This window comes from Elgaria multicarinata, chromosome 2 (assembly GCF_023053635.1).
Source record: "Elgaria multicarinata webbii isolate HBS135686 ecotype San Diego chromosome 2, rElgMul1.1.pri, whole genome shotgun sequence".
In the NCBI taxonomy this organism is placed as follows: Eukaryota; Metazoa; Chordata; class Lepidosauria; order Squamata; family Anguidae; genus Elgaria; species Elgaria multicarinata.
Genome location: NC_086172.1, coordinates 23031993 through 23042526, shown reverse-complemented (window position 1 = coordinate 23042526; position 10534 = coordinate 23031993).

Here is a 10534-nt window from a genome sequence, read left to right as displayed (position 1 = left end):
GCGGCTGAGAAGAAACATAGGCCATCTGGAACCCGGGGCCATTCCAACCACTGTTGTGCTTCAGACTGACGCTTGGCTTTCCCTCGTCGTATCTTTCATCCGGGCTTATGACAGCTGGAGCCAAATCAAACCTTGTGGAATGTTCGTGTTTGGGGGGCAAAATGGTCATCGGTCCTGTGATGGAATGTGTATTTGACAGGGCCTTTCTGCTGTGGCTGAATTCAGTATAGCTTCTTGGGAGTTGTTAGCCTTGCCACATCTCAGTATAATACTGTGCCTTCATATTATTCTTTATACAGCACCATCTGAGGAACATGGCAGGTTTTACAAGCAAAAATAGACAGATTATTGTCCCCAAGGACCTGTTCAGTTTATGCTTCGATGAGAATGGCTTGAACGCAAGAAACATGATCATGTGCACCAGCTGAACTGCCATCGCAGTATACCCACACTGCAAGGCAGGGCCGGCCCTACCATTAGGCAGAGTGAGGCAGCCACAATCCTCTACAGGTTCTGGGGGATGAGGCAGAGGTAGCTGCCATTCCCACTGAGGCCACCAAAGTAGCCTGCCCTGCACCCGCTAAAAGATAGGCTGCTGTCCTCAGGTATAGTGGAAAGGACACTGTCCTGTCCTCAGTACTGATGTAAGGTTCAACCGCTTCTGTATGTGGGTGGAATAGTTGTGGTGGTAGCGGAGGCGCTATCTTGTTATTTGCCTCAGGCAGCAAATGTCTTGGGGTAGATGACATGGTTTATTCCTGGCTTGACACAGCTGTTGGACCTGAAACTTCACACTGTTCAAAATGTGCCAGGGTACAATCTGTTACGTAACCTTTGAAGCTGTTCACGCACGGCCTTTTTCTCGCAACCTTGGGCTCCTTCTTATCAAGAGTGCCAGCAGCCCATCACAAGGTTTGTATTCAGTCAGCTTCGAATCAACAGGAGCAATTGTTTGGGCGTGCCACAGGCAGGATTAACCTGAACCAGGCTTCCAGGGCTCACATGATGGCAGGAAAAGTGCAGAGGTGCTGGTATTTAATCAAATGTACAACACCTATGAAACTTACTTCAATTTTGGCCAAACCATGTACACACGTGCATATCTTCTGAAAACAGTAGCTAAGGGGTGCATCACAAAGGTTAAAATGGTTGGGGGCTCCAGCCCTCCTGTAATTCAAACACTGGAGGTCTCACCAGGGCTAAATAATTTAGCCCCTGATCCCATTTCAAACATCAGGATTCAACAAGGGTCATGTGAAGTAGAGTATCTTTGAACAGACTTATAATAAACAGCCTCTGAAATGGTTATCTGTGGTAAGTGAAAGCCCCTCTTTTCACCCCTGGTTACCATGGTGAAAATGGTGGAAAAAGCACCACAAAAAGGCTATGAGAAAAAGAGGCGACTAGCTCTGGTGCTATGAAATGTCAAAAGAGGTCTCTTTATTTTTCTTATCCGAAATATAAAAAATGTTCAAAAACCTTTAAACCAAACTTGTACAACGCTCAACGTTTCGGATCTGGGGATCCTTCGTCAGGAGCTGTACAACGAAATGAATTACTTTTTAAAGTAATTATAAATTTGAAACCTTATAGATATTTTTGACAAGACCGCAGTCATGTTCATTCTGTCTCCATCAGCAGTCAAACTGTTCCGGGTGAAAAGCCTTTACAACACTCAATCTTTGGAGGCCACATAGGGCCCTGTTTATTAAAATGTTTGTGGTTTTATTTATAAAGCAGCCTTTGAGCATCAAAAACTACAGAGCGCCCTTCCCACTTTGCCAAGTAACCAGCATCGCACCACACCTATGCAGGATTAAGAAGAAGAGCATCCAGGTTGGTGTATATACGATTGCCTCCAAGGCAGATTCTGAACCCCAGCAACTGTCATTTTAGAAATGAAAGACTATGACACGCAGAGTTCAGCTCGCTTAAGCCCACCCATCTCAATCAGTCTCTGAGATTAACCCTAACCCTAACACTTACCTCGGAATAAGCCCCATTGAACTCAGTGAGACTTACTTCTAGGTAAACACGGATCACCTCCGGCTGTGAGCATTCTGAATTCTTTTGGCCAGCATGCAGGAGCCTTGAACGTACAACTTCTGTGTCAAGTGCCATATTACAATTAAGCTTGTTGTGTCACCTAGAGAAAGAAACCTTACTGAATACTCTCCTCGAGCTAAGGGTCATAATTTCTCTCCTCCAGTTTTGCTCTGGCTCACTGCTAATTAAACCCCAGCTGAACACGTCTTGTTGGAGGTAGTTTGGAACCTGGATGCAATAGTTTTCTCGTACTGTTAGTTGGCTTCTGCATTTGGAGGCAGTCAATATAACTGATGAGCAGTGCACAGAGTGGCATCTTGATTGCGGATGGAGCCTTAACAAGCTGCACAAACTCAAGGAGCGAAACTACGTCGGAGCTCAACTTTCAGCATCAAAATATTATTTTTCTTTCATTGCCCTAAACTGGATGTAAATACAAACTGATTGGGTTTAAAGGTTAGAAAGTGGACTTGAGTTATCAGCCATCCGGTTGTTGTTTTTAAAAACACACACACGCACACACACGAAGAAAATCCAAACACCTTATTAACTAGCCTCATTTAATAGTAACCAGAGCCTCATTAGACAAGGCATCATCACAAATCCAAGTAAAACTAAGAGACTTTGCCTACTCACTGCCTATCATACAATCTTGCTAACAAGGCACACAAACAACATTATTTTTTATCCCCATATGGTGCAAACATATGCTGTGCATGGACCTGAACCCTGGTTTCCTGTATCCCAGTGCAGGCCTAGAAAGCTTAACCAAAAATGCATTTCCTAGCTCACACATGCATGTCCATCGCTCAAACTCTCAATACTGGATGAGTGACAGCAGAATGTGTGTAAAGCACAATGTTTGGGACGCTATGAATATTCTCCGCTGTGGCACCCCGGTTGTGGAACGAGCTCCCCAGAGAGGTCCGCCTGGCGCCTACACTGTACTCCTTTCGTCGCCAGCTGAAGACCTTTTTATTCACTCAGTATTTTAACACTTAATTTTAACAAATTTAAATTTTACTGTTTTAACTCTGTATTTTAATCCTATATCAACTTTGCTGTGTGGTTTTATCCTGGTTGCGCTTTTTATACTGTATTTCGTAATTGTGTTTTAACCTGTTGGGTGTTTTACTGTGGTTTTAATTTTTGTGAACCGCCCAGAGAGCTTCGGCTATTGGGCGGTATAAAAATGTAATAAATAAATAAATAAATAAATATAAATAAATAGAGTGCTTTTCAGGCATTCCAAATGGGAGATAATGAATGTGAGAGGCTTCCTTAATGTGGAGACTCCACCCCCATGACAAGGTTGTTCATTAGGACATTGGAAGAAAGCCAACATACATAAACATGGGAGTTCTCTTCTAATGTTATCACAAATGCATGTAAGGTAGTGGGTGCAGCCTACACCCACCACCTCCTGTGTTCATTTCACCCTTGTTAGAACACTGAAAAGGGACTTATTGTATCCTAGCCTATTTACACATGCAAAACATCACTGGATGTTGTCCTGTGTGAACCAGGTGAACAAATATAGAGGAATTAGAATATGGCATGCATGTGTCAACATGGCTGGAATGACTTGTTACAGGAAAAACTGGAATTCTTATCATCGTTCCACGGGCCTTTTTTGTGGCTCACTACTGTCACCGAATTTGCTGCAGAAATTCGGCAGCACCACAGCCCAAAAGGGAAGATTTTACCTTGTACTGAGGGAAAGCAAGCCGCAGTTTGTAGCCAAAATTTGGCAATGCAGCAGCAGAACAGGGGAAAATCAGCCCTTTTTTGGTGCTGCACCGCCAAATTTCTGTGGCAAATTTCTGTGGCATTCCTACTGGGTCCCAACAGAAGGGTGGGTGGGAATTGGCTCTCAGAGCCCCAGAGGTTGCCCACCCTTGTTATAAATACAACATACACACCTGGTAACATAAAGGTGTTACTGCGACAAAGGTAATATTAATTTTCAGCTGATGAAATTCCACTTCGGTATTTCTGCTTTTCTACTTTGGGACAACAAATGATCATGGAAGAAGTACAGGGGATTTCTCACCTTATGTTGAAGAGAGATTTCAAAGTGTTAACATCCAAGTAAATGCATTTAGCCCTGCATTCTTTACAGGGCCCTGCATTCTTTACAAGCACAGTATGTGTGTGAAGAAGGGCATTCTTTATTGGCCCCCAGACACCCAAGGGAGGCCAGCCTAGACTGCAACCCTATTACCATGAAGGAGGAAAGGGATAGGCTAAATTGCACAGGATATTTATGCTAACATATTTTCCTGTACCTATGTGCCCATTATCCAGATCCAATGACATTTGTGGAGCCAATCGGAAGCGGTGTTAGGGCACAACAAGCAACATTCTGAACAGCAGGTTGCTGCTGGCCAGGCCCCTCTGCAGCAGAGAGCGTGTGTTTGTGTACGTAAACTAAGACTTGTCATTTGAGAGACAGAGGGACTTCTGCTTCTCCGTATGTGACTTATTCTCTCAAGAACTACCAGTCCCAGAGTTCCTTGTGCACTGGCAGGTGGTGTGTGGGCCAAAGCACGAAAATGATCATGGGATGTGGGAACCAGCGAGCCCTTTAGGATTTACAGGCCCCAAACATATGTGAGTAAATGCCTTGTGATCCTACAGAACTCTCTGAGAATGTCCAAATTAATATAACCATGCATTATCCCAACCCTGCCCATATCAGCTCTTACTGTCCTCAAAACAGCACTTGAGCTCAGCTAGGCCTGAAGAGTTTGTGATTTCAGCCTTGGTCCTAATGTCAAGTGCGGCGTTGTGTGGATGGCAAGATCAGTTTATCCTTGCGTTAGCATTTCTCCAGATTATTTCTCAAAGGATCGATTGCCCCAGGTGGCAGGTTCAGGGAGAGCCAGCCAGCGACAGACAGATGGAGAGATCAAGCGCTATTCCTTAAAAGGTCTTTCTCTCTCTCCCTCTCCCTTTCCTGCTTCTCCAAATATCATTTGTGTGTACACAGGCTGATCAGCCCGCTCTGGTGTCAAAATCAAACACCAGCCTGCGTGGAAAGCAGCCGACCCTTTGTTCTGTCAGATTCAGCAGAGCCAGCCAGGGCCAGCCTCATGACTCCTGGTCCTTTTTAGCTCTCTCTGTCAAATTCCGCCCTTTTGCCCTGCATGCAGTACAATCCCTGTTTAAATAAAGATATAAATAGACACACGTCTGCTCTATAACATTCTCTGTGTCAAGGATGGAGCTGTCTTTTCACCCATAAACCCCAGCATGATTTGAGCCATAGGAATGTGTATCAGACGAATACTGCAATCCTACCGGGGAGCAAGTCCCTTTGAATATACGTAGGATCACACAGGGAATCTCTTCCAACTGGGGCTTCCTGCAAAACGTGAACTTTCTTTTCTAGCAAACAAGGCAGCGCTTGCAACTTTTCACGCAGAGCTGGTGGTCTGGGCTCCCCCAGTCACTTCCAACATACTGTAAGTCACGCTTGGCCTCTGCAAGAGTAGTGGGAAACACTGCTGCACTAGTAGAACTCTGCTGCCTTTTCCCATTGCACCAGTGGTTGCACAAGCATTAGCGGACCACCTTGTAAATATGAGATCCGCAAACAGTTGCGCAAGTGGAACTTCAGTTGGCTATAATTTGCACATAATTTGGACCTTGATTTCCACTAGTGCAACCTCATTTGCACTACTGGAATGATGCCGTTGGATGCAACCCTTGGTGTGCAAAACACTTTGCATATATCCGGATTCAGCAGTTAGGTTGAGAAAGAGATTACCTAGACTTCACTGTGATGAATGAACAGCTTCCTGATACATGTAGTGACAGGGCTACAGTCAAGCCACAGCCCCACTAAAAGACTGTTCCATAGGGACTCAGCTGTGATCTCCATTTAATACGGTGTGGGTTGGTTGGTTGGTTGTGAATCTAGGTTCAAAACTCAACCGAGCAATGGACCTGTTGCAAGTCACTCTTGGTCTCTGTAATAGTAGTTGCAGTTCATCATGGGCTTGATGGGAAGAGAAATGAATGAAAGAAATATTGCTACCTGCCCTGTTGTCTATAAAATCAAAATAAGTATACATGATCAAGATTTACTTTTCTGAGTAAACCCACAGGCTCTTGATTTTCATCTCAAGTACAGTTCCAGCACAATCAAGAGCAAAGCAGAACGTAATGCAGATTACTGTCAGCCCTACAAATGACTACAAATGATTCAGTGCAAAAACACAGCTTTTAAAAAATCAACCTGTACTTAAAATCACCACAGATAAAACAAAGTGTGCATTAATTTCCAGTATTGGGAGGTTGTGGGCTCTCCCACACTCGAGGCCTTCAAGAGGCAGCTGGACAACCATCTGTCAGGGATGCTTTAAGGTGGATTCCTGCATTGAGCAGGGGGTTGGACTCGATGGCCTTGTAGGCCCCTTCCAACTCTACTATTCTATGAGTCTATGATTACTGAAATGGGTTAGAGGTCTGGACAAATTCAGTATGTGGCCATAAATCTTATCTACCCCTCTCTTAAAGCTCCTCACTCTCAAGCTGGGTAGCTCTTAGATCCACGTATCCCACTCATTTCTCTCCACCCTAACTACACCTAGAGAGATGTGGCATTACCTTAAACATCATCAGCTCCCCTTTGATTCATGCTACCATGCTTGAGTTACGATGTGCTGCAATCAACGACTGGAGCGCGGATGGCGGAAAACTCAACTTATATCCAACAAGACATGACATAGAGAACATCTTCTTATGGGGTGGCAACATGTGCAGCAAAGAAAGCACATACAACGCTTTGGAGTCTCTTCTGGCACTGGAAGAACCAATCAAAGCTTCACTGTTCATGCACAAATTGCTCTTGCAAAGAGCCAAAACCATGCACCTAATTCTGCTAGATGTTGGCAAGGTGGATTGACACGTGTGTGTGTGTGTGTGTGTGTGTGTGTGTGTGTGTTTTGGGGAGGGGGTTGTGGCAATAGCCAGTAAGGGGGGGGAGAAAGGGGAACGGAACTGCTGTTGTTCCCTAACTTCTGTCCTGCCAGCATGAACCTGACAACTCTTTTGATATCTTGGAGATTCCAACGTCAGACTTCTCCAAGATAAAGAGCTTCATCCCACGTACCTGTTTCCCTCGAATTATCCCCTACAGCGCTAAGCTGTTGCCGTTGTTGTTGTTGCTACCGGGCGGCTAGATCCTTTGCATACCAAGAAATGGGTTTAAGGGGGGAAATGTAAAAAAATCATTAAAAAAATCAATGGATGACCCAATCTGATTCAAATTTGTTATGCTTAAAGCTCTCCTTAAGATCTATTACTGTGCCAATTTTGATGTCTTTATCTTGAAAGCTTACGCATATGTAAGCATTTATTTATTTTTTCTTCAAATCCTGCTCGTGCACCCCAGTGGCCGCGTGGAAAACAACAAATGATACACTCAAAAACTAGTAGCAAAATACAGCAAGGCTTTTGCCTTTGAAGCACAATTAAAGCAGGATGCATGGGAGTACTTCACAATAAAAACAGATTATAAGATGGAAAACTTCTGAGTCCTTTGCACACAATTCGCAGTGATTGCACAGTATAATGCTGGTGTGATAAAACTCAAAGGCTAAGATTGCTGTTAGGCTGCAACCTGTCTATACACATTTACCTGGGAGCAAGTAACATAGAACTCATTGGGGCTGACATCTGAGTAGACATGTATAGGATTGCACTGTTAGACACACACAAGGAATTGACTTCAATCATGTGAGTGTAAAACCAGTTCAAGGGCCTGAAGGTGATAATGCCACCGGCACCACTTTTCTGAAATGATGCAGGTCCAATATGCAACTCCCTTGAGGTTTAAAACTGAATCCTCCCGACAAATCCTTTTTAGTTACATTGTTCAGTACAGTGTTAAATATACACCCGCCCGATCATGACACCTTCTCCAGCCTCTTGTGAGATATTATCTCTTCAGGAATAAAGCCATTTGTACTGCCGTCTCACTGCTAAAGTCCCCTAAAATATGCAGTGTGTCATAAAAGCCATCCATCTTGCCCGCCATTTTTTGCCTGCTTCTCATTCCTTATCATTTTTCAGAGACATGAGGAAAATGCCATTGAGTCAGGGACCGAGTCTATGGCCAGGCTTCGGCCTTGTTTGTACCGCCACAGTGTCCTCGCTCCACCCTCTTCGCCTTTCTCAGTGAGAAGAAACCCAGGGCCGGTTATTTGTTAATATTTGGTTTCTGACAAGATATTTGCATAAAGATGCACACACATCTCTCTCTCTCTCTGCTGTAATAACATTGCATCCATTTTGTGCAAATTACCAATGCAGGATTTTATGATTGTGATGACAGGCTGATGTGGCGGAGAGGAGTATGTGTGTTAACTCAGGGACGTCTTGGAAAATGAGAGCCAATTGGTTGGAACCAGCAGCTTCCAAAGCAAGCGGGATTCGCATTCCCCTCTTGCCTGCGTGTGGCCAAGAGAGAGGCTCTTTAAGCCATGAGGGGCAGCTGGCAGGTTAGATGAATATGACAGTCCAAACGCGACCCTGACAGCTCTTCCCCTCACCTAGGCTGAAAGAACGGATGCGCTGATTGATACCTGAGGGAAGGGCTGTCATCGGGCCGGCCACAAAAAGGGAGATAAGCGATTCAATCAGTGTCAGGCCTGTCCTCCTATAACAGCCTGTACATCACTTTGGCTCGAGATTCTGCGCCGCTGTACCAGCGAGCTAAAAGGCAGGTAATAGAAAAACAAGAGGCGAAGCAGCTGCCTTCGCTGGCTCTGTTTAAAGTCTAATAGATTGGGATACGGCTCAGGCGGTGCGTCGAGGAGACAGAGCCACGCTTTATGGAGCCTAAAAGCTTTTTCGTTTCGCTTGGGAGGGAGAATTGCCCCCTTTTCTTTGTGCTACTTTTCCACTGGGCAGGGGGAGTGAGACAGGAGGAGGAAGGGAGCTAAATAAATAAATAAAATTAAAGCCGTCTCACACGGTCCCCCACTCCCCAAGTGCCAGTACTTTTACATGGGGAGAGCAGGAATAAATCGATGTGCCATCAGTGCCTCCCAATACCAGCTGCCAAATGATAGGAGTTGATTTTATGTGATATAACGGTAATCAAAGGCTTAACGTTTTAATGAAAGCAATTTCTCTGTGTTCAGATTGCTCCGAGACTGGGATCCGTTCCTTCCAAAGCACCCTCAAGAGCTGATTACAATCTAACAAACATATTCTTCTTTTTTTTAACTGTTTAGAAGGTTACCTAATGAAGATGAGAGTCTTTTTCTCCCTTACAGAAACAACTTTTTAGAAGATGCTGGGAAACCACATAACAGGAGGATGTGGGTGAAAAAACCCAAGGTCTCGCTTAATGAATGAAGCAGTAATTAATTGGTAGCAGGTGCAGGTAGACCAGCCTATGACTCTTCGCTGCTCGTTCTCTTCCTCTCTCCTAAGATCTTGTCTCACTCCCATTTTAATTAATTTCTTGTCACCTAGGCAAGGAATCTTATCAAATATTCAAATGACTCGAACAAACACTGTCAGCACTTGGCTCTTACGCCTAAAAATTACCCAGCCTTGGCTACCATCAAACATAGGAGGAGTGCAAAAGAGGGCTTTGCCACCATGATTTCCAATCGCCACCTGAGCCCTACCCGATTTCTCTAAAGAGCAGCCTTCCCCAACCTGGCCAGCCTCCAGATGTTTTGGACTACAACTCCCACAATCCCTGACCATCGCCCATGGCTGCTGGGGCTGATTGGAGTTGTTGTCCCAAAAATCTGGAGGGCACCATGTTGGGGAGGGAATGCTCAGTGGGATGATCCTGTTGTTGTAAGTCAGCCTTCCCCAGATGCCTTTGGCAACAACTCCAATCAGCCCCAGACACCGTGGGCAATGGTGATTGTGGGAGTTGTAGTCCAAAACATCTGGAGGACACTGCACTGGGGAAGGCTGTACAATGCAAAGCTTATTTCCCTTAACAATGTCTTAACATCAGAAAATATGCTAGACCCTCATCTCGCTACAGCAGGGGCCCAACCTGTTTGTTTATGTGGATTGATGGCTTAGTTATTGTGGCAGTTTACATCAGGAGGAATCCACAGAGTCCCAAGTTCGAGATGTGCTTTCCTGTGGTGGTGGTGGTGGTGATGGTAAACTGTAGCAATCTATCCATCAGGGTTTTCTTGCTTAGGAAACTGACCCAGAGATCAGCACCGTAAAATACATTGTTTGCACATTTAAGATTCCAAGTTGAGTTACACATTACGTCTAGTTGAAAAGGACAACAAGGAGTAGGCCTCTGCATACAAACCAAACTAGACATGATGTTATTCAGGCAATGCAATTGACTGATTTTTACAACATATCATGAAGGTGGGAAGGGGACTTAAACCTTTACTCCCACTGTAGCCCCAATCCCAGTTCCTTCCATCCAATGAGCCAGTTCACGTGTCGCAGTAGCCAATCATGGGTTATTTAACTCACAATTCAG